The sequence below is a fragment of the Lithobates pipiens genome, unplaced genomic scaffold (genome assembly GCF_037356315.1).
Source record: "Lithobates pipiens isolate NorthernLeopardFrog02 unplaced genomic scaffold, aLitPip1_a1.2 Scaffold_10, whole genome shotgun sequence".
NCBI lineage: Eukaryota > Metazoa > Chordata > Amphibia > Anura > Ranidae > Lithobates > Lithobates pipiens.
Genome location: NW_027507686.1, coordinates 227614967 through 227636213, shown reverse-complemented (window position 1 = coordinate 227636213; position 21247 = coordinate 227614967). Strand labels below are relative to the sequence as shown.

Sequence of the window (21247 nt, the reverse complement as noted above, 5' to 3'; positions counted from 1 at the left end):
CTATCTCATTTCTTGCGACCCGAACAAGCCAGGAAAGTACAAATACCCCCCAAATTACTCCTTTTTGGAAAATAGACATTCCAAGGTATTTAGTAAGAGGCATAGTGAGGTTTTTGGTGTTATTTTTCTCCCACAATTCTTTGAAAAATTACGATTTTTATTTTTTTTATTTTTTTTTTTCCACAAAATTGTCATTGTAATAGGTTATTTCTCTCACATGGCACGCGTATACCACCAATGACACCCCAAATTAAATTCTGCTACTCCTCCTGAGTATTACAATACCACATGTTTTGGACTTTTTTTTACAGCCTGGACACTTAGAGAGGCCCAACATGCAGGGAGCGCCATCACGTGTTCTAGGTGCATAAATTACACATCTAAATTGTTGACTACCTATTACACTTTTGAAGGCCCTGGAGCACCAGGACAATGACACGTGACACTGATGTGGCACTGACAACAGATGGCACTGATGCATAGCACGTGACACTGATGACAGATGGCACGTGGCACTAGGGGCAGGCGACACTGGGGACACGTGGCACTAGGGGCAGGCGGCACTGATAGGTGGGCATGTGTGTGTGTGTGTGTGCTCACTGTCACAGTCACAGACGTTGCAGCACGGAAGCTCTCCTTCCTCACATGCTGTCTCTGTGTGAGGAGGGGAGCCGGCGATGAGAGATGATCTTATATGTTTACATATGAGATCACCTCTCATTGGATAGCCCCATTGAGTGCTAAATGGCCACTGTGACTGTGTCCAAGGGACACGGCCAACACAGAACTTCCCCGATGTGCGCCCGCGGCGGTGCGCATTAGGGAAGTAAACAGGAGGACATACAGGGATGCCCTCTCGGCAGTTAGCATCCGCTCTGTAGCCCTCTTTTGGCTATAGAGCAGGCGCGAAATGGTTAAACCTACTCTGTTTTCACCTGGTGATCTGGCCCATAAGACACCAGCTGTATTAGAGCACCTCCATTCTGGATGAAGGAGCACACATGGGGCACCACTGGACAGCAGCATGGACAGTCTGGGGGGGGGAGGGGAGTGTTAGATGTACTAGTAGAGATAGATACACTAATAAATTGAAGCCAAAACTCCAGCTAATACTTTATAAGCAGTTACAGCAAAAAGTTCCCCCCCCCCTTTTGGGATAAAGAAATAAAATCAAAACTGATCATCGTAAGCACCCCTGCCAGTGTTAGATGGTTTGTCTCATCCTTGTAACGGATACATCTGCAGCAGCGCTTGTTCTACTAGATGAAAATAGAGGAAAGAAAGCCTTAGGCTGGGTTCACACTATTGGGAATTGGATGTGGGTTTCCTCGCATCAAATTCACATAGCAGAAGATTGTGACCGGCTCTCTGGAGTTGGTTCGCACATCTCCGGAGCGAATTGCACGGGAGACCCGCGTGTCTTTTGGTCCGTTCCACGTCCGAATTCAGCCAAAAACTCAGGCTAAAAAAAAAAAAAAAAAAAAAAATCAGACCTGAAATGGTGAAGGGAGATGCACCGGACCCCCTGCTGCGAGCCGCTCCGCGCTGCGGTGGGAACCCAGCCCTAACAAGTAAAGGATTTTTAAAGGCAGCTGGCACATGTAAGAATTGGTAAGCTGCAATATAACAAAATGTTTGCTTTAGGGGTCACTGCTGCTTTAAAAAAAGGAATACAAAGTATAAATCCAATAGACAGCATAAGACTCGGAATAAACCAAAGCACATAGTTAGGAGGTACAGCATTCAGATACTTTTAATACTGAAAATTACCACATAGGTTTAGAGATAGACATTTGAATACGTTCTACTGGGCGAGTAGTCTTCAGTCACTATGGCGACACATTGTCCTCAACAATTACTTGGCATCGCTGGTACGAATGTTATTTATAGCTGCAGTGATCTAGCCACAGTTGCTTTAGATTCCACCACTTCAGTGCCAAGTAATTCAAAAAGACCAAAAATATATATATATATATATATATATATATATATATATATATATATATATATATATATATATATATATATATATATATATATATATATATATATATATATATATATATATATACATACATACATAACGCCCAAAAACAAATTTATAGAAAAAAATAAATAAAAAAACCTAAAAACCATTCATTAACCCGAAGATGCCGAAATATAACCATACCTGAATTTACCCTACACTTAACCACTTCACACCAATTCTGAAACAGTTTCATGCTTTTAAAACAAAAAAAAAAAAAAAAAACACACACACACACACACACACACACACACACATTAAAGTTAGCCCAATTTTTTTTGCATAATGTGAAAGATGAAGATACACTGAGTAAAAAGATACCCAACATGTCACGCTTCAAAATTGCATGCGCTCGTGGAAAGGCGCCAAACTTTGGTATTTAAAAATCGCCATAGGTGATGCTTTAACATTTTTTACTGGTTACATGTTTTGGAGTTACAGAGGAGGTCTAGGGCTAGAATTATGGCTCTTGCTCTAACGTTCACGGTGATACCTCACATGTCTGGTTTTAAACAATGCTTTCATATGTGGGCGGGACTTATGTATGCGTTCACTTCTGCGTATGAGCTCACGGGGACAGGGGCGCTTTAAAAAAGAAAACATTTTTGTTAATTTTACTTTTTTATAGTTTGACACATACATACATACACACACATACACATATACATACACATACACATACACATACACATATACATATACATATATAAACATCCCTTGTAATAAGAATATGGCATGATCGGACCCATTTACAGTGAGATGTGGGTTCAACACCTCTAGGCTGGGAAGCCTAAAATAAAAAAAATAATCACGGCTTCCCAGGCGAGGCGGCGCCAGTTTCTGAATGCAGAGGCCGGGCGTGACGTTAGAACATCGCGCTCGGCCTCCGAACGATCATAGAGACTCTGGCGACCATCCGGTCCACCGGAAATCTCTATGATGAACATCCGGGGGATGGCAGATCCTGTGTCCAACTCACCGGTGGAAGCGGTGAGTCGTTAGAAGCACCGGAGGGCGGCAGGACGTCCAGCCGCCCGTAAGAACTATCAAGCGGCGGAACAGCCGCTATGATCATTCTTATGGTGCAGGGAATCGCCGGCTGAAAAAGACAATATCTGAATGATGTCTGTAGCTACAGGCATCATTCAGATGTACTCCCGGAAAATAAAGGACGTCCACCCGGCGCAAAGTGATTTAAGGCTGGGTTCACACTGCTGCGATGCGGGAACACTGCGAATCCACTGCAGGTTCCCGCATCGCATGCCTCCCGGCGGCAGTTCACACTGCCCTATGTGAACTGCTGGGAGTGTCAGTGAAAAGTTAATGACACCCCCAGATCAGTTCGCATATCGCAGTGCGATCTGCAAACTCAGACAGGAATCGGATCGCAGTGTGAACACCCATGCGATCCGATTCTGCTGCGGACCAAAAAAAGGGTCCTGTGCGAGTTTGGGCCGGATGCGATGCGAATTCAGCCATACTATCTGTATGGCTGAACTCGCATCGCACAGAGATCGGATGTGATTTACACTGCAGTGCGGTGCGAATCACATCCGATCTCCTCACCGCAGCGGTGTGAACCCAGCCTAAAGGAGTGAATCCAGGTACAGATATATTATGCATGGTTCTATTGCTCCAGCTTGGACCAATGTAATGATGTATATGCATCAAAAAAAAAAAAAAAAAAAAAGACTAAAATAATTTCACAACTTTTTCCATCTTTAAATGTGACCTATAAACTGTACAACACAGTTGAACAACAAACTGAAATCCATAAAAAGGTGGAGGGAAGTAAAAATAAAATACGGTGTGCACACCCCTAAACTAATACTTTGTTGAAGCACCTTTTGATTTTATTACAGCACTCAGTCTTTTTGGGTATGAGTCTATCAGCATGGCACATCTTGACTTGGCAATATTTGCCCACTCTTCTTTGCAAAAAGACTCCAAATCTGTCAGATTGTGAGGGCACCTCCTGTGCACAGCCCTCTTCAGATCACCCCACAGATCGTCAATCAGATTCAGATCTGGGCTCTGGCTGGGCCCTTCCAACACTTTAATCTTCTTCTGGTGAAGCCATCCCTTTGTTGATTTGGATGTATGCTTTGGGTCGTTGTCATGCTGAAAGATGAAGTTCCTCTTCATGTTAAGCTTTCTAGCAGAAGCCTAAAGGTTTTGTGCCAATATTGACTGGTATTTGGAACTGTCCATAATTCCCTCTACCTTGACTAAGGCCCCTGTTCCAGCTGAAGAAAAAACAGCCCCAAAGCATGATGCTGCCACCACCATGCTTCACTGTGGGTGTTATGCAGAGTTTTTGCGCCAAAGATATATCTTTTGGAATATGGCCAAAAAGTTCAACCTTTGTTTCATCAGACCAGAACACATTTTTCCCACATGCTTTTGAGAGACTTCAGATGTGTCTTTGCAAATTTTATCCATTTTGGTAATGTCACTGTTGTGCCATATTTTCTCCACTTGCTGAGGACTGTTTTCACTGTGTTCCATGTAATTTTAGCAATTCTCTCCAAGCCCCAGGCCAGCTCCTGATGGGGCCCAGACTGAAATTCTTGCCCCTTTCTAGCTGCCCCCCCCCCCCCCCGGGACTTAAACCCATGGAGAAGTGAAGTGAAAACCTCCTAGCAGAGGAAGAAGAGACTGCACAGGCCTCCCAAATATTCATCAGACTCTAGCCCAGTGGTTCTCAACCATGGTTCCGTGGAACCCTAGGGTTCCTCCAGAGGTTGCTAGGGGTTCCTTCAGCATTGGGCAATTTCTGTCTCTCAGATAAGTTCCCACTGACACTATTGATCTTTTTAGCTATCTGTAAGGAGGTAATTCTTCCCAATGACCCCAAGTGTAAGGACCATTCTTCCCACTGACCATCACACTAATGTATCAAGAGTTGTAGATTTATTTTTAGCAGGGGGTTCCCTGAGACCGGAGAACTATTTCAAGGGTTCCTCTGTGTTGAAAAGGTTGAGAAAGGCTGCTCTAGCCAATCCACCTAGGGATAAAATATTCATAAAGCAGAACAGGAGGCTCAGGCAAGTATATCTCTGTTCTCCAACCCCCTAAACCAGTGATGGCGAACCTTGGCACCCCAGATATTATGGAACTACATTTCCCATGATGCTTATGCACTCTGCACTGTAGTGGAGCATCATGGGAAATGTAGTTCCAAAACATCTGGAGTGCCAAGGTTCGCCATCACCGCCCTAGACAGTCAAAAGGATAAGTTCACTTTTTTTTTTTTTCCCCAAAAAGTAAAATAATTTTGCAGGGGAGAAGAACCCCGCCAACTGTCACAGCAGGGATCGGGCAGGTGTGGGGTTCGGTCTGTTCGTAATATGTTACATTACACCCAGAATATGTTACAAAAGGTGAATGTATCCTTTAAAGCGGTTGTAAAGCACTGCACTTTTTTTTCCCGCTGATCTGCAAGGCAAAAGGCATAATGTGCTAGCGTGCATCGCATACTAGCGCATCACGTGAAACTTCCCTTAAAAACGAAGCCCTCCAACAATGCGATGTCATTGATGAAGATGGCATTCATCTATACCCAATCTTCCTTCCAGGTTTGTGGCTCTGGACAATCATCACAGACCCGGATGACGTCACTCCTCCACAGAAGATATTTACACTACCTATAGGTGAGCCTCATAGGCTTTAGGTAAAACGTAATAATGGAAGTTTACGTCCTCTTTAACCCATGCAGTGCTGGCACAGCTTCACTGCATAGGAAAACCTTTTTTTTTTCCCGGAGTTGGGCTTCAAAGACCACCAGCTAATTTTTTATATATTAGAGCTTTTATTTGGATAAAAACGATCATCATGCTGGAAATTCGCTATCGCACTCCGTGGCTTAAAACGTCATCCACTAAGAGAACCAAATGTGTTCTCCATCACATTTCCAGGCCCGGCATCAATAAGCAAAGCATGTTTGTATATTCAGCAGAGAAGGCACAGACATGGCTGAACACTTAGAGCAAACGTTGGACCCCGGCCCGTGACCCGCATGTCTGTTTCTAGAACAAAGTGGGCACATAATGAGGAATAGGCATCATGACAGATCAACAAGTGAATGCAACAAACAACTGGGCATGTAGCCCTCTGTGACTAAGCATTCGATCCCTTGAGAACTTTCAGTTATTTAAAGTAAATGAATGCGCTTACAAAAAAAAAAAAAAAAAAAAAAAAAAAAAGCTAAAAAACTCCAGGCAGATATAAAAGACTCAAACAAATGTAGCTCTGTGTTCATGACATCTGTGAATGTGTTTGTTTCATGCACGCTGTGTAAGTACCGGATTCTGTCTTAAAAGCCTCTTGCAGTCACTATACAGCAGAGCTCACACTTGAAAAGGGAAAAGCAGCACAAAGTAATTTGTGCAGCAGTGCAAAAAGGGAGGAGGAGAGAGCAGAGTGACAGAGACTTCAGGGCATCAGTCTTCCACTTCTCCTATCACTGTCCAGTCACAGGCTGGGAGAAGACAAAGACCTCTTGTTCAGCTGGCCATACACTAGCAGATTTTTGAACATTTGTGCAAACATTTGCTCAAAAGTTCAGAGTACATGACTTAAAGTGATATTAAAGTATTGGGTTTTTTTGTTTAAAAATAACAAACCAATGTTATACTTGCCTGCACTGTGCAGTGGTTTTGCACAAAGCAGCCCCGATCCTTCTCTCCTTGGGCCCCTCCTTGACTCTTCTGGCCCCTCCCTCCTGCCAAATACCCCCACAGCAGGCAGCTTGCTATGGGGCACCCAAGCAGGTTCCTTCCCAATCAGAGAGAGCCATGGCTTGGCTCAATGACTGATCGACAGCAGCAGAAGCCAATGGCCCCTGCTGCTGCCGCCTCGGCCAATAAAGAGGGAGAGTCCCCAGACAGCCGAGGCACTCATGCAGATCGCTGGAGGAAGATCGGACTCGGGGGGCTGCTGTACACAGAAGGGGTTTTATCTTAATGCATTAAAAACACAGATCCACTTGTTTTTCAGTTTATTAAAAGTAAACTGCTACAGAAAAGTGTAGCTGCTGACTTTTAATAAACACTCACCTGTCCCAGGAGTGAGTGATGCGGGCGCCCGAAGCCTCGCTCCTCTCCGCATGGCTGTCACTGCAACTTGCAGGCACCCGGCTGTGACAGCTTGTGGTTTCACAGCCGGGTGCGCACAACGCATGCACAAGTCACACTGTGCTCCGTTACTGGCCAGGCAATCTTCTGGGACCTGTGACGTGTCCCAGAAGATTGCAGAGAGGAAGGGGGAGAGGAGTCGTCACCTAGGCGGACAGGCAAATGAAGCACTTGTCAAATAAGTACCCCCCCCCCCCCCCCCACACACAAAAAATAAATAAAAATTATAATATGGACATGCCAAAATGTGGCATGCAAGGGGGCGAGGAGCAAGTTCCACTTTTGGGTGGAATTGCTATTTAGGCTGGGTTCACACTGCTGCGGCTAGGAGACCCGGATGTGATTCGCACCGCACTGCAGTGCAAATCACATCCAATCTCTGTGCGATGCGAATTCAGCCATACAGATAGTATGGCTGAATTAGCATCGCACCTGCTCCAAACTCGCACAGGACCCTTTTTTTGGTCCGCAGCAGAATCGGATCGCATGGGTGTTCACACCATGCGATCCGATTCCTGTCCGAGTTTGCAGATCGCACTGCGATATGCGAACTGATCTGGGGGTGTCATTAAGGTTTCACTGACACTCCCAGCAGTCCGTATAGGGCAGTGTGAACTGCCGGCGGGAGGCATGCGATGCGGGAACCCGCCGCGGATTTGTGGCGTTCCCGCATCGCTTCAGTGTGAACCCAGCCTTAAGGTTAAAAAAAATAAAAATAAATTATATAATACTTTAGAAAACGAACACAGATTTTACACCACTATACTAATTAGAAACTCAAACGTTCCTGGAACAAAAGATTTTGAAGAAAATTCTACTAGTGTAAAGCCATTTTTATATCCACCCCCCCCCCCCCCAACCTTCCCTGGACTGTGTTGTGCAGCAGAGCTGTGTTAGCCGAGGTTCACACTGATGCGATTTGATTGCCGGTGTCCTATCATATATGGTCCCCCATCGGATAGTGTCCGCTGTGTACTGCGCATGCACAGTACACAGCACACACAGATTCCTAAAACAGCTGAGGATGAACGGCGCCTGCGCCGTGAGTCCAGGTTCTATCCCCACCATCCAAGTGGGCATAGAGTAGGAAACTAGGAATATAAAAAAGAGCCGAGCGCAGCAAGGCTGGGCCTGAAGCTCGCCTGCGAGGGGCCTTCTAATTTTCTCAACACTATGTCCGCTTGGATGGTGGGGCCACCACCTCCACTCACGGCGCAGGTGCCGTTCATCTTTGGAGATTTTCCAAAGCTTCTTCTGCTCATGCGCAGTACGGGGCGGACACTATCTGCCAGAACACCGGCAATGGCATTGCACCGATTCCCAAAAGTAGTTTCTGTACTACTTTTGGTAACTTCAGGTGCAATTTCAATAGACATCCGTGCAGGAACTTGCACAGCTGTCTCTGAAATCGCCCCCGAAGTTGGACTGACATGCAGGTATGAAATCGTGCGAGCTCAGCGAGCAGTGCGAACCTAGGCTAAATCTCAGGACCGGGTGAACAGAAAAACAAATCGTTTGGCAGGTGAATCAACCAGAGTATGGAAATGATGCATAATACATAGCTGTGTATTAATATGTAATCAGTGTGTTACTTAAATCTCCTTTATCGGCAATGGAAACGTTGAACAGAAACAAAGAGAAGCTTACTCCTCAGCGGCATGCTCTAATTGACACCTCCACCTAATTAGAAGTTACCAGTGTAATCTGTGCTACTTCAGTCAACATGAAAGGCTGCCAATGGCATGGATCCACCCACTCAAATCCTACCCATTTGTCTACAGCACAATCGCTCTAAAGGCTTGTCTCCACTGGGGGGCAAACAGGGCGGTTCAGTTTCTGGAAGTTGTTTCTGCCCCTGAAATACCCTAAAATCACCTTGTGCAACTGTGATAAAGCTGAAAGGTACATTAGAGATGAAAGTCAAAAAAAAAAAAAAAAAAAGAAAAGTATATAAAAAAAAAAAAAAAAAAAAATGGGAACAGGCAAGGCTCTTTATTGCAGAAGAGACATGCAACGTATCTTCTGCAATTAAATAAACCTACCTACCTACTAGGGATGCACCGATACCTGCTGCAACTGTTTTGTTTTCACTTCAGCTGTCTGGTACCAAGCATTGAAAAAAGTTATTTACAAAAGAAAAAAAAAAAAAAAAGTATGTTATATATACACCAGTTGACATGTCTCTTGGAAGGTTGCCCCCAACAACAAAACAAAAAATATATATATATATAAAAAAAAAAAAAAAAAAAAAAAAAAAAATTTTATAATTAGGGGCAAGCTTCCAAGAGACATGTCAACTGGTCACTGCTCTCTATAAATCACACCACATTGTTATTAATGGAGTATTGATGCAGAAACTACCTTGTATTTCCGTCTAGCGGTGATCCATTCAGTTTAGCTGAAGTATGGCTTACCACCCCTCCAACATCTAGTGTGATTGAGCCCAAAGGGGTATTATGGGAGGGAAACTGGACAGATTTTCACAGCTTATCCAAATGTGGAGGAAGTCATTACTTGAAGCCCTGGCTGGTGCTCCTGAATGCTAGAAATCACTGAAGTAGACACAGATACTCCATGGATCTCCACTTGCTTCCAGGGCCCTGTGCCGAGCAGCAGGCCTGTTGCATTCTGAACACAGGAAGTCGGCCCCTCAGCATGAGCACCAAAGACTGCTTTCTGATTGGAAGAGGTGGACGGGCAGGGCAGTGATGTCACACTATCCATCTCATCCAATCAGAGAATGCTTTGCATTTACTCAGGGAACGCAAAGCTTTCTCCGAATGGTTTCCGTGTCAAGTAGCCGACCTCCTGTGTTCAAAGGGCAGCAGACCAGCCACTAAGTACAGGGACCCAGAAGCTAGTAGAGATCACAAAAAATGTACCATGCCTGGAATTTACAGACAAGGGTCTGCCTGATTGGCAACAAACAATGGATAAAGCGCTGTGCAAACTGTTATACAAAACCTGTATAACAACAACAATGGATAGTTTAGACATAGTTTTGGTAAAATAGAAGGATGGCCGTACATTCAGGCAAACAAACCATTCCAAGCAACATCCCACATCTTCGCAATATAAATCTACTTTTGGTGGTAGCCAGTCCTGACCAAAGAAGGTTCAAAGCAAAGTTTAAATTTTCTTTCCACTCATTGTTTACAACGTAATGAAGAATAATGCCTATGACAGGCTTAAAGTGCACCTGTCATGAGATAAATATGGGGTGTGCTGGCCTTGAACGACTGATTCACTATCCTTAACAACCACGCAACAAACCAGTCAAGCGTGTTCAATATGACTAAAGCACCAGAAAATGTAACCTGGTCTGGTGCAGGCCAAAAAAAGTAAGGTTTCTTTTGGATATGCATTTGTATTATCCCCCCAACAGGAGCCGAGCTCTAGAAATAAACAGATGACGGAGACCAACAAGCCACATTCATCTGCAGGGCAGATGCACAAGCCACGCATCTCACTTGACTGTTCCATTGAACCCAGAAATTCATCATTTTTTTTATAGGAGCCGGTTTGCGATTATTAGGGCCTAGAGACCGATTTCATTCAAAGATTAAAAAGGAAAATAAAGTTGCTTGACCAGTTGACGCAAACTTTTTTTTTTTTGCTTTGACTGCTGGTGTACTGAAGGCAATTTAACAAATTAACATCCATCAAGTACAAACGGAGGTCTGGAAGAGGAAAATGAATACAAGATGTGTGCTCAATTTCTCGCAACTGCCCGTCTTAAAATGAGTCTTAATATACAGACTTGCCAAAAACGGCAAAGTGACTAAGAGGCTTGAGAATGTTCCAAAGTCTTAATGGTCTGAATTTAAAGATCAGCACTTTTCACTGAAAGGATATTTCTGAGCCACAGACCAGCAAAAGTTCTATGGGTTCAACCCTCTGCATACCAGAAGCGTTACAGAAAATAGCGGAAACACAGATGAGTATACTGTCTGGGATACAGAATTTATATGCAGCTACAATCACCTTCAGGCTAGGTTCACACTGCTACGATCAGTTCCGAAACAAAAGTCCATAAAGACAAGGATGAGCGATTTTGGGGTGGAGGAATTTGACTGGCCTGCACAGAGTCCTGACCTCAACAGGATAGAACACCTTTGGGATGAATTAAAGTGGAGACTGCGAGCCAGGCCTTCCGTCCAACATCAATGCCGACCTCACAAATGTGCTTCTGGAAGAATGGTCAAACATTCCCATAGACCAGTGTTTTTCAATTCCAGTCCTCATGGCCCACTAACAGGTCATGTTTTCAGGATTTTCTTCAGATGAAACAGCTGGGGTAATTACTAAGGCAGTGAAACTGATCAAATCACCTGTGCAAAATAATGGAAAGCCTGAAAACATGACCTGTTAGTGGGCCATGAGGACTGGAATTGAGAAACATTCCCATAGACACACTCCTAAACCTTGTGGACAGCCTTCCCAGAAGAGTTGAAGCTGTTATAGCTGCAAAGGGTGGGCCAACTCACTATTGAACCTTATGGACTAAAGCTGGATACACACTATACAATTTTCTGTATATTTTTTCCTTGAGATTTACCAAAATATAATATGAGGTCAAATCTTAAGAGTCTCAATTTGTATACAATCAAGCAGGCCCTTGAACTACATGGTTTGTTTTAGTAAATCGAAATGAAAAACGGACAACAAAAGTTGTATAGTGTGACCACCGGAGGCACCATTATCTAACATCAGTGATGCCCATCTGTGCCACCTTATCAGAGGCTCTTTACCAAGATCGGTGTAGCGGTGTGTCAGACTGACACACCGCACCACCGATCGCCGTGATGCGCGCCCCCATGGGCACGCAGCGGCTGTTATCCTGAAGGATGTCATATGACACCCAGTCAGGATAACTGAACCACCGCCTGGCCGTCATTTTGCTATAGGCCGGGGGCAGGAAGTGCTTAAGGTTGTTGTAAACCCCTTTTTAGAACTTGTACCTGTAGGTAAGCCTTATTCTAGGCTTACCTACAGGTACTGTAAACATCCACCATTTAGGAGATATGTACATTGTAGTGCACCGATGATGTAGTCATTGCATGTGTTGTGAAGAAACAGCCCTCCGTCCGTGGCCCCAGAAGGAAGAGGGGCGAAGATGGATGCGGTCTGCAGCAGGGACAGCGGGGGCTTCGTTTGCAGGTAAGTGCCACATAATGGGCTAGTATGCGATGCACACTAGCCCATTATGCTTTTACTTTGCAGGGTTTGCAAGGAACAAGTAGTAACCAATCAGGATTTACTTCCTCTTTAAAGTTCTTGTGCATGTAAAAGGCAGGCGTCCCAATGCTTTTGACTGTAGTTCATCTCACTATTACAAAGCAGCACAAATAGTTCCCTTAGTGCAGCTATTAGGTAAAGTGGCGCCTATTTGGACCTACATTGACACAGTGGATGTTGATCCTATTCTGAGGGGCTTTATTTTGCTCTTCACGTAAAGTCACAAATGGCAACATGAAACATATGCTGGAAGTGTTTGATGCACCGTTTAGTGTACATTCTACAGTAGAATGAGCAGGTAGGTAGTAGGGCTGCACCGATACTAGTATTGGTGCCAATACAGAGTATTTACACAAGTATCGGTACTCATGCAGGCTCGGTTCTTTGAGCAGGTCTCCCCTGTTAACAGATGAAGTGTTAAAAAAGTCCGGTAATTGGAGCTGTCAAAAAAATAAATAAAGCAGCCAGCAATGTTTAACAACATTGCTCAGCTGCTGAAACACTAAAATAAAAAACATTGTTTCTTTTTGTATCTTTCTGTTTCTTGATCTGCAGATCAAAAGGGATGATCGAATGTTCCTCTGTTTAACCCCTTAACCTCTAATCAGACTTAACTCCCTATTCTCCATTTTATTATTTTCCTGCTTTTTTTGGCGCTAATGTCTAGTATATATATATATATATATATATCCCTCTCCATTTGTAAATAACTTTTCAATGCTTTGTACCAGACAGCTGAAGTGAAAACAAAACAGTTGCAGTAGGTATCGGTGGGGGGGGGGGGAATAAGTATCGCTACTCGTACTAAAAACAAATGGTATCGGTGCATCCATAGCAGGTAGGTAGGTTTATTTCATTGCAGAACATACGTTGCATGTCTCTTCTGCAATAAAGATTCTGCCTGTTGCCAGTTTATTTATATTGTAGACTTTAGTTACACTTTAAGAAAGAGCAATAGAGAGTCATGGACGCAGCTACAGGTCTATACTTGACAGGGTATGGAACATGACACCAGGAAAACACGGTCATATCGGCTACTATGGCACTTCCACATTCTTCTGACTCCGAACCCACAGGCTGTTCCTTCATTTTACAAGAACATTGGCCACATTCCTATAACATGGCGAGCACGCCCTTTATATACCCACAATGCTGTGCTTATCAGCAGCAAAGTCACCTCTCCTCCTTGCTAAAGCATGTACCGTCACTGCCTGCCGACAACACCAGATTACAGATGAGGAAGGAGGTGACAAGAACAGGCCAAGGCAGCAGGGCAGGTAAAGACATATCAGAGGGAAATGAAAAAACGAGTTCTGGGAAAGAGATGGTTAGACCCTTCACTGTATAACCTAAAGATCAATAGCCGGTGTGTAGTAAACTTTATAATCAGGAAGTGGTAAGATTTTATTATAAGAAGCTAGGATTATATAAGAGAGCTGCTGGAGGAAAGAGAAAAAAAAAAAAGAAAAAAAAAAAAAAAAAAGGATGATGTTCCAGCATCACAGCGATGGACCAGCGCAAAGTATTATATAATTTCAATAACATTGCAATTGACAAACATTTTTTGAGTCACAACCAATAATATCTCTCCCTCAATCATGCATACTGATTGCCCCAGTTCTACTGAGCAGCTCCTGGGTGCAGTGTTGGGTTGAGGTTTACAGGCACAACACGCGCAGTAATGAGCTCTGGAACAAATGTTCCTGGATGTGGAGTATTGATCAGAGACAACAGATCTCTTTGGTAGACGACAACATCAACATCTACCCACACTGAGCCATCTCCGGGAAAAGGAAAAAATAAATAAATAATAGATAAAAGGTCTCCTCTGCGGGGAGGTTGCCCTTGCACTGCAATGTTTAAATGCCAATTTAAATCTAGGGGGGGGGGGGCATTTCTCTATAGCGGACCTTCTGCTCCATTGGCAACAGGGTTCCCTCCTTTAATTCGGTATCTTGCCGAGAAAGTTCCCCCTGGTGGATATGGAGCCCCCCCCCCCCCCCCCCCACAGAGCTGCTGAAAGTCTCCGAAGATGAACAGCTGATCGTCAGCTCTACACGGCGCCTGCGCACTACATTCTGCCCCGAGTCCAGGTTCAAGCCCCACCATCCAAGTGGACATTGAGTTAGAATAAAAATATGCCAAGCGCAGCGAGGCCATGCCTGAAGTGTGGCGAGTGACGCCGTGCCCGAAGCGCGGCAAGCGACACGAGCCCACGAGGGGCCCTGTTACAAAGCCGTTTTATTTTTTACAACAGTGGTGGCACACAGGCGCCGTGTACAGCTGACTCACTGTGTCCAGAACACCAGCAGTGGACTGTCCCTTGGTGAACATTCAGTTCAGGGCTGTGGACTATGCACTGTTCTTTATAACGTTGGTGGCATCAGACCACCGAAGCATAGCGAAGAGGAGGTGGGGACCAGTCTTAAAGTGGTTCTAAAGCTTAAAGTTTTTACACCTTAAAAAAGAAACTGCAGTCTGCTCACATAATTTGTAATAAAAACATATTTGCCATTCTGAAGCTTCCCTCCAACCACCTTGTATATTGTTTTATATATACACTGCAATTCACACTTGCCAAAAATGCTGCAGAAATCTCCCTCCGCCAAGTCTGGCTGCATCCATTTTAACTGTGGGCAGCTCAAGCTGCTGCCTGTTCACTTCCTGGATTTACACAGAGGCACACCTCCAGCTCTGCAGCTCACTTTGGCCCACTTATGACTCACCCCTCCCCCACCAAAAAATAAATAAAAAAGCCTTCTGTGTAACAGAATACCACCCCCATTATACTTACCCGAGCCTATTCCTGATCCAGCGCTGTGCATGAGAGCAGAGGCTCCTTGCGCAGATTGATAGCAGCAGGAGCCATTGACTCCCGCTGCTGTCAGTCAAATCATTTGACAAGGAAGTGGAGGCAGGGCCAAGCCATCATGTCTGTCAATAGACGCAGACAGGGCGGCTCGGGAGTGAGCCCACATGAGTGCCTCATTAGGAGCCAGGAGCACCAGCGGGGGACACAAGAAGAGGCAGGTAGGTGCTGCTCTGTGCAAAACCATTACACAGAGCAGGCAAGTATGATGGGTTTATTATTTTAATTTAAAAGAAGAATCTTTACCATCACTTTAAAGCCTGGAGCGAGCCTGAGAAACGGAGGATGGAGTAAGAAAAAAAACTTTAAACCTTAGGGCTCCTTTCACATAGGTGGCCATACCACAGTAAAAACAATGTTTTATGGTTGCAGTAAAGACAGCCTGTTGATCCACGTTGTTACCTCCCACCTACAAGCGGCCATGCTGCTGCTTGGGTGAGTACAAACAGTCGCAGCCACGATGCTCTTCATCACAGGGCAGTCATTTTACTGCAACATGCCGAGCTTGATAGACAGCAATGCCTGTCAAACTCCGCCACGCAAAGGCTGAGTTCACATATGTGTGAATTGGATGCAGTCTTTACCCAGTCACATAACATGCAAGTGCGACCGGCTCTCAATAGAACCGGTTCACACATGTCCGGGGCTGCCGTGCTTGCAAGAGGGTCCTGTGTGTGTTTGGGTCCGGTTCAGGCAAGAATTCGGACCTGAAACGCACCTGAACTGGTGAGCAGAAAAGCAGCGGACTCTAGGGTTGCACTGATACTAGTATCTGTGCCGATATTGAGTATTTGTACAAGTATCGGTACTCGTGCAATTGCGCTGAGACCGATACTTTCAGACTCGGCTCTTTGAGCTGTCAGTGGGTCTTCCCTTTGTTAAAGAAGTCCGGTAATTGGAGCTGAAAAAAGAAAAAAAAAAAAAAAAAAAAAAAAAAAAGCATCCCACAATGTTTTCAATGCCCTGAAACACTAAAATAAAAAGAAAACATTGTTTCTTTTGGTATATTTCTGTTTCTTCTGCAGATCAAAGGGATGATCAGATGTTCCTCTGTTTAACCCCATAATTTGCTCCAATCAGCCCTAATTAACTCCCTATTCTCCTCCATTTAATTATTTTCCTGCTTCCCCCCCCCCCCCTTTTGTTCACGTCTATTTTATAAACGATAAACAATTAAAACTTTTTTTGTTTGCATCGTTATTGATTATTTTTACAAATATATATTAACATATACACATTTCACAGTGAAAAAGCGGTAAATTAAAAACAAACAAAAAAAAATTTAATTTATAAATAGCTTTTTAATGCTTTGTACCATTGCCGACAACTGAAGTTAAAACAAAAAAATTGTGGTAGGTATCAGTAATCGGTATCAGCGAGTACTAAAAGTATCGGTACTCTTAAAGCGGTAGTAAACCTGCTATTTTTTTATTTATTTTTTACCACCTGCAAAGCAAAAGGCATAATGAGCTAGTATGCACCGCATACTAGCTCATTATGAAATACTTACCTTAGAACGAGGCCCCGACACCTGGCCCGATCTACGCCGAGGGAGCTGACTTGCTCCCTCTGCGTTTCTTCCGGGTATCGCGGTTCCGGCCCTGTGAGTGGCCGGAGCCGCGATATCGTCACTCCTGCGCATGCACGCGGGAGATTTCATCCCGGCCGGTCGGCCACTGCTAGACTTTCAGCCGAGAATCCCCTTGTGCGCATGCGCCGCTGCAGTCAGCGGCGCATACCGAGGTGAATATCTCCTAAACCGTACAGGTTTAGGAGATTTTTTTTACCTATAGGTAAGCCTTATTATAGGCTTTCCTGTAGGTAAAAGTTAAAAAAATGTGTATACAACCACTTAAAAAAAAAAAAAAAAAAAAAATTATATATAATAATAGGGTATCGGTGCATCCCTAGTGGACTCCATGCCAGAAACCGCAGTTGCACAAATGTGAACCCAGCCCGTTGGTGGGCCAGCCACGAAATGCAAAAATCGCTGAGATCCCACTCTTCTCTGTAGACCAGAGTGATTCACTACGAGGGCGCTGACCAATCAGAAAGGTTCTGGTCTTTCCCGGGAAGCGCTGCACAGAAGAAGAGGAAGAAGATCGGGATTTGAAATCCCCAGAGCGGTGCAGTAGGTGCGGGGGGCACCGACAGCTCAGCATCGCCGGAAATTAGTAGAGCGAGGATAGGGCAGGTCAGGTGGGTGTATGGTGCTAGTCCCACCTTTAAATTCCAGCACAGGTCCCGACACATTGCTGTCCACCCAGCAGCCTCCAAAGTGCGTCCGACCATCAATATACTAGAAGTAGCAGTTCCCTTTAGAAACGAGCTACACAAAACTATTTTAAAAAAGGCACAATGGCATCACTAAAATGGCGTTTAGGCAACGGGCTACCACAAGCAGCTCATGCTATAGAAGCAGTTTGAATCATCAGTAAGCAACACATTTCTGTAGATGCTTCAAAAAATTTCTTGTAAGTATATAATACCGCACACACGATCGGATTTTTCAACAACAAATGTTGGATGTGAGCTTTGTGGCACAAAGTCTGACCATGTGTACGCTCCATCGAACATTTGCACTTGGACTTTCCGCCAACAAATGTTGGCTAGCAGGTTCTCCAATTTTCCGCCAACAAATGTTTGGCGTCGGACTTTCCGATCGTGTGTACACAAGTCCATCGCACAAAAGTTGACGCATGCTCGGAAAAAAGTACGAGCCGGAGATATAATAATTAGCGTTCGTAATGGAGAGGTCACTACGTTCGTAATTGTTGGCCAACATTTGTGTGACCGTGTGTATGCAAGACAAGTCCGAGCCAACAACCATCGAACAAAAATCCACGTTTTTGTTGTCGGAAAGTCCGATCGTGGGTACGGCGCATAAGATCCTGAATTAGATCTCTGTATTTAGGAGAATGTCACCAAAGGTGCAAACTGTTTCCCCATCAATGAAGCAGGTAATGTACTGCTCTTACACGTAAAGTTTTAGGAAAAAAAAAAAAATTATTATTATTTTTATACAAAAAAAATAACTTGCTCTGAAAGGTGAATCTATCATTTAAGTTAAATAAACTCATCTTGTCACCCAACTGAACAAAACTTGCAGTGGGATGTATGTGCATTGTACTATTGTACTCATCACCATCCTTAAAGTGTCATTAAACCAAAAACCAGAAATGTAATACTTTGCAGCTTATGAGGTGGTCGGTGCATTAGGTTTTTTTTTTTTTTTGTTTTTTTCTTTCCGAGACTTTTTTTTAAGCTTTTTTTTTCCCCCCCATTTTCATCTGGTGATCTGGCCGGTAACACCTCCTGTATCAGAATATTCTGGGATTGGGGGGGGGGAGCAGCAGTGATACCTTTGGCCAGCGGTATTGTCAGTTTAGGGGTGGAGGGGAGGGTTAGATGTACTAGCAGATTTAGATACACTAACAAATTTAAGCCAAACACCACTTTAAGCAGTTATTGCAAACAGTTCCCCCCCCGGATCACTGCCAGCACTGCTATCAGTGATAAATGGTTTGTCTCACGCCCTCTGACTGCAGGGCAGCTTGTTCTTTTGAAAAATAGACTTATTGGCAGGAACACCAGATAACAATAGAAGACCAAAAAAAAAAAAAAAAAAAGAGAAAACGAATGCAGCCATCACATATAAGAATTGGCAAACTGCAACATAACAAAAATGTTTGCCTCTGGGTTTAATACCCCTTTAATTGAACCATTTTTGTAACCCAACTGATCAAAACTTGCATTGGGATGTGTGTGTTGGGGGAGGGGTGTATAAATCTATAGATAAGGGGGGAAGGGGGTGTATAGATCTATAGATAAGGGGGGAAGGAGGTGTATAGATCTATAGATAAGGGGGGAAGGGGGTGTATAGATCTATAGATAAGGGGGGAAGGGGGTGTATAGATCTATAGATAAGGGGGGAAGGGGGTGTATAGATCTATAGATAAGGGGAGAGGGGTGTATAGCTCTATAGATAAGGGGGGAAGGGGGTGTATAGATCTATAGATAAGGGGGGAAGGGGGTGTATAGATCTATAGATAAGGGGGGAAGGGGGTGTATAGATCTATAGATAAGGGGGGAAGGGGGTGTATAGATCTATAGATAAGGGGGGAAGGGGGTGTATAGATCTATAGATAAGGGGAGAGGGGTGTATAGCTCTATAGATAAGGGGGGAAGGGGGTGTATAGATCTATAGATAAGGGGGGAAGGGGGTGTATAGATCTATAGATAAGGGGGGAAGGGGGTGTATAGATCTATAGATAAGGGGGGAAGGGGGTGTATAGATCTATAGATAAGGGGAGAGGGATGTATAGCTCTATAGATAAGGGGAGAGGGGTGTATAGCTCTATAGATAAGGGGAGAGGGGTGTATAGCTCTATAGATAAGGGGGGAAGGGGTGTATAGATCTATAGATAAGGGGGGAAGGGGTGTATAGATCTATAGATAAGGGGGGAAGGGGTGTATAGATCTATAGATAAGGGGAGAGGGGTGTATAGATCTATAGATAAGGGGAGAGGGGTGTATAGCTCTATAGATAAGGGGAGAGTGGTGTATAGATCTATAGATAAGGGGGGAAGGGGTGTATAGATCTATAGATAAGGGGGGAAGGGGTGTATAGATCTATAGATAAGGGGGGAAGGGGTGTATAGATCTATAGATAAGGGGGGAAGGGGTGTATAGATCTATAGATAAGGGGGGAAGGGGTGTATAGATCTATAGATAAGGGGGGGAAGGGGTGTATAGATCTATAGATAAGGGGGGGAAGGGGTGTATAGATCTATAGATAAGGGGGAAGGGGTGTATAGATCTATAGATAAGGGGAGAGGGGTGTATAGATCCATAGATAAGGGGGAAGGGGTGTATAGATCCATAGATAAGGGGGAAGGGATGTATAGATCTATAGATAAGGGGGAAGGGGTGTATAGATCCATAGATAAGGGGGAGGGGTGTATAGATCCATAGATAAGGGGGAGGGGTGTATAGATCCATAGATAAGGGGGAGGGGTGTATAGATCCATAGATAAGGGGGAGGGGTGTATAGATCCATAGACAAGGGGGGAGGGGTGTATAGATCCATAGACAAGGGGGGAGGGGTGTATAGATCCATAGACAAGGGGGGAGGGGTGTAGAAAAGCCCCGTAGTACAGACAGTCCCAGTCCCCGTCTCACCTCTCCCGGTGTCGGTCGGCTCCTCTCCGGATTGTGGGAAGGAGGTGTCTCTTGGTGTCAGGGATCCCACTTCCTGTCTCTCCCGAGTTGACGTCACCAGTGTCACGTGATTATCCCGGCCGCCGATCCTAGGTGGAAAGCTTTCGGGTCACATGACCAGTGCGGTGGGCGGGGCTCTCCCTGTATTCTGTAGATCACCTCCGCAGTGTGCGCCACACACCGACACACAGCGCTGGGAGGGGGGAAGGGAGTACAGGTGTCAGCGTGCTGTCATTCCATAAGCGCTGCACTACTAATGGGGGCTAATTAACCACTTACAGACCGGAAGTTTTCCCCCCTTAATGACCAGACCATTTTTTGTGATATGGCACAAAGCGACAGTCGTGTGACGTTGTACCCAAACACAATTGACGTCCTTTTTTCTCCACAAATAGAGCTTTCTTTTGGTGGTATTTGATCACCTCTGCGATTTTTTTTTTTTTTTTGAACAATAAACAAAAAAAGCGTCAATTTTGAAAAAAAAAAATTTTTTTTTACTGTTTTATCCCAAAAAAAATTCGTTCTCAGTTTAGGCCGATACGTATTCTTCTACATATTTTTGGTAAATAAAATCTCAATAAGTTTATATTGATTGGTTTGCCCAAAATTTATAGCGTCTACAAAATAGGGGATAGATTTATGGCATTTTTATTATTTTGTTTTGCTAGTAATGACGGCGATTTGTGATTTTTAGCAGGTATGCAACATTGCGGCAGAGAGATCGGACACTTTTTGGGAATAGTGACATTTATACAGCGA

General features: G+C 44.3%; 1 protein-coding gene across 3 annotated transcripts in view; it reads right to left on the bottom strand.

Moving 5' to 3' along the window:
• The window catches only part of CTTN (cortactin), a 78624-nt gene extending 58033 nt beyond the window's left edge, over positions 1 to 20591 (bottom strand). For 2 of the 3 annotated variants that reach the window (XM_077462470.1, XM_077462487.1), the window contains exon 1: positions 20450 to 20591. The gene's annotated coding sequence lies outside the window, so the exon portion shown is untranslated. The remainder of the gene's footprint in view (positions 1 to 20449) is intronic. The other variant, XM_077462479.1, reaches the window with a different exon arrangement.
• Between the last annotated feature and the right edge of the window lie 656 nt (positions 20592 to 21247).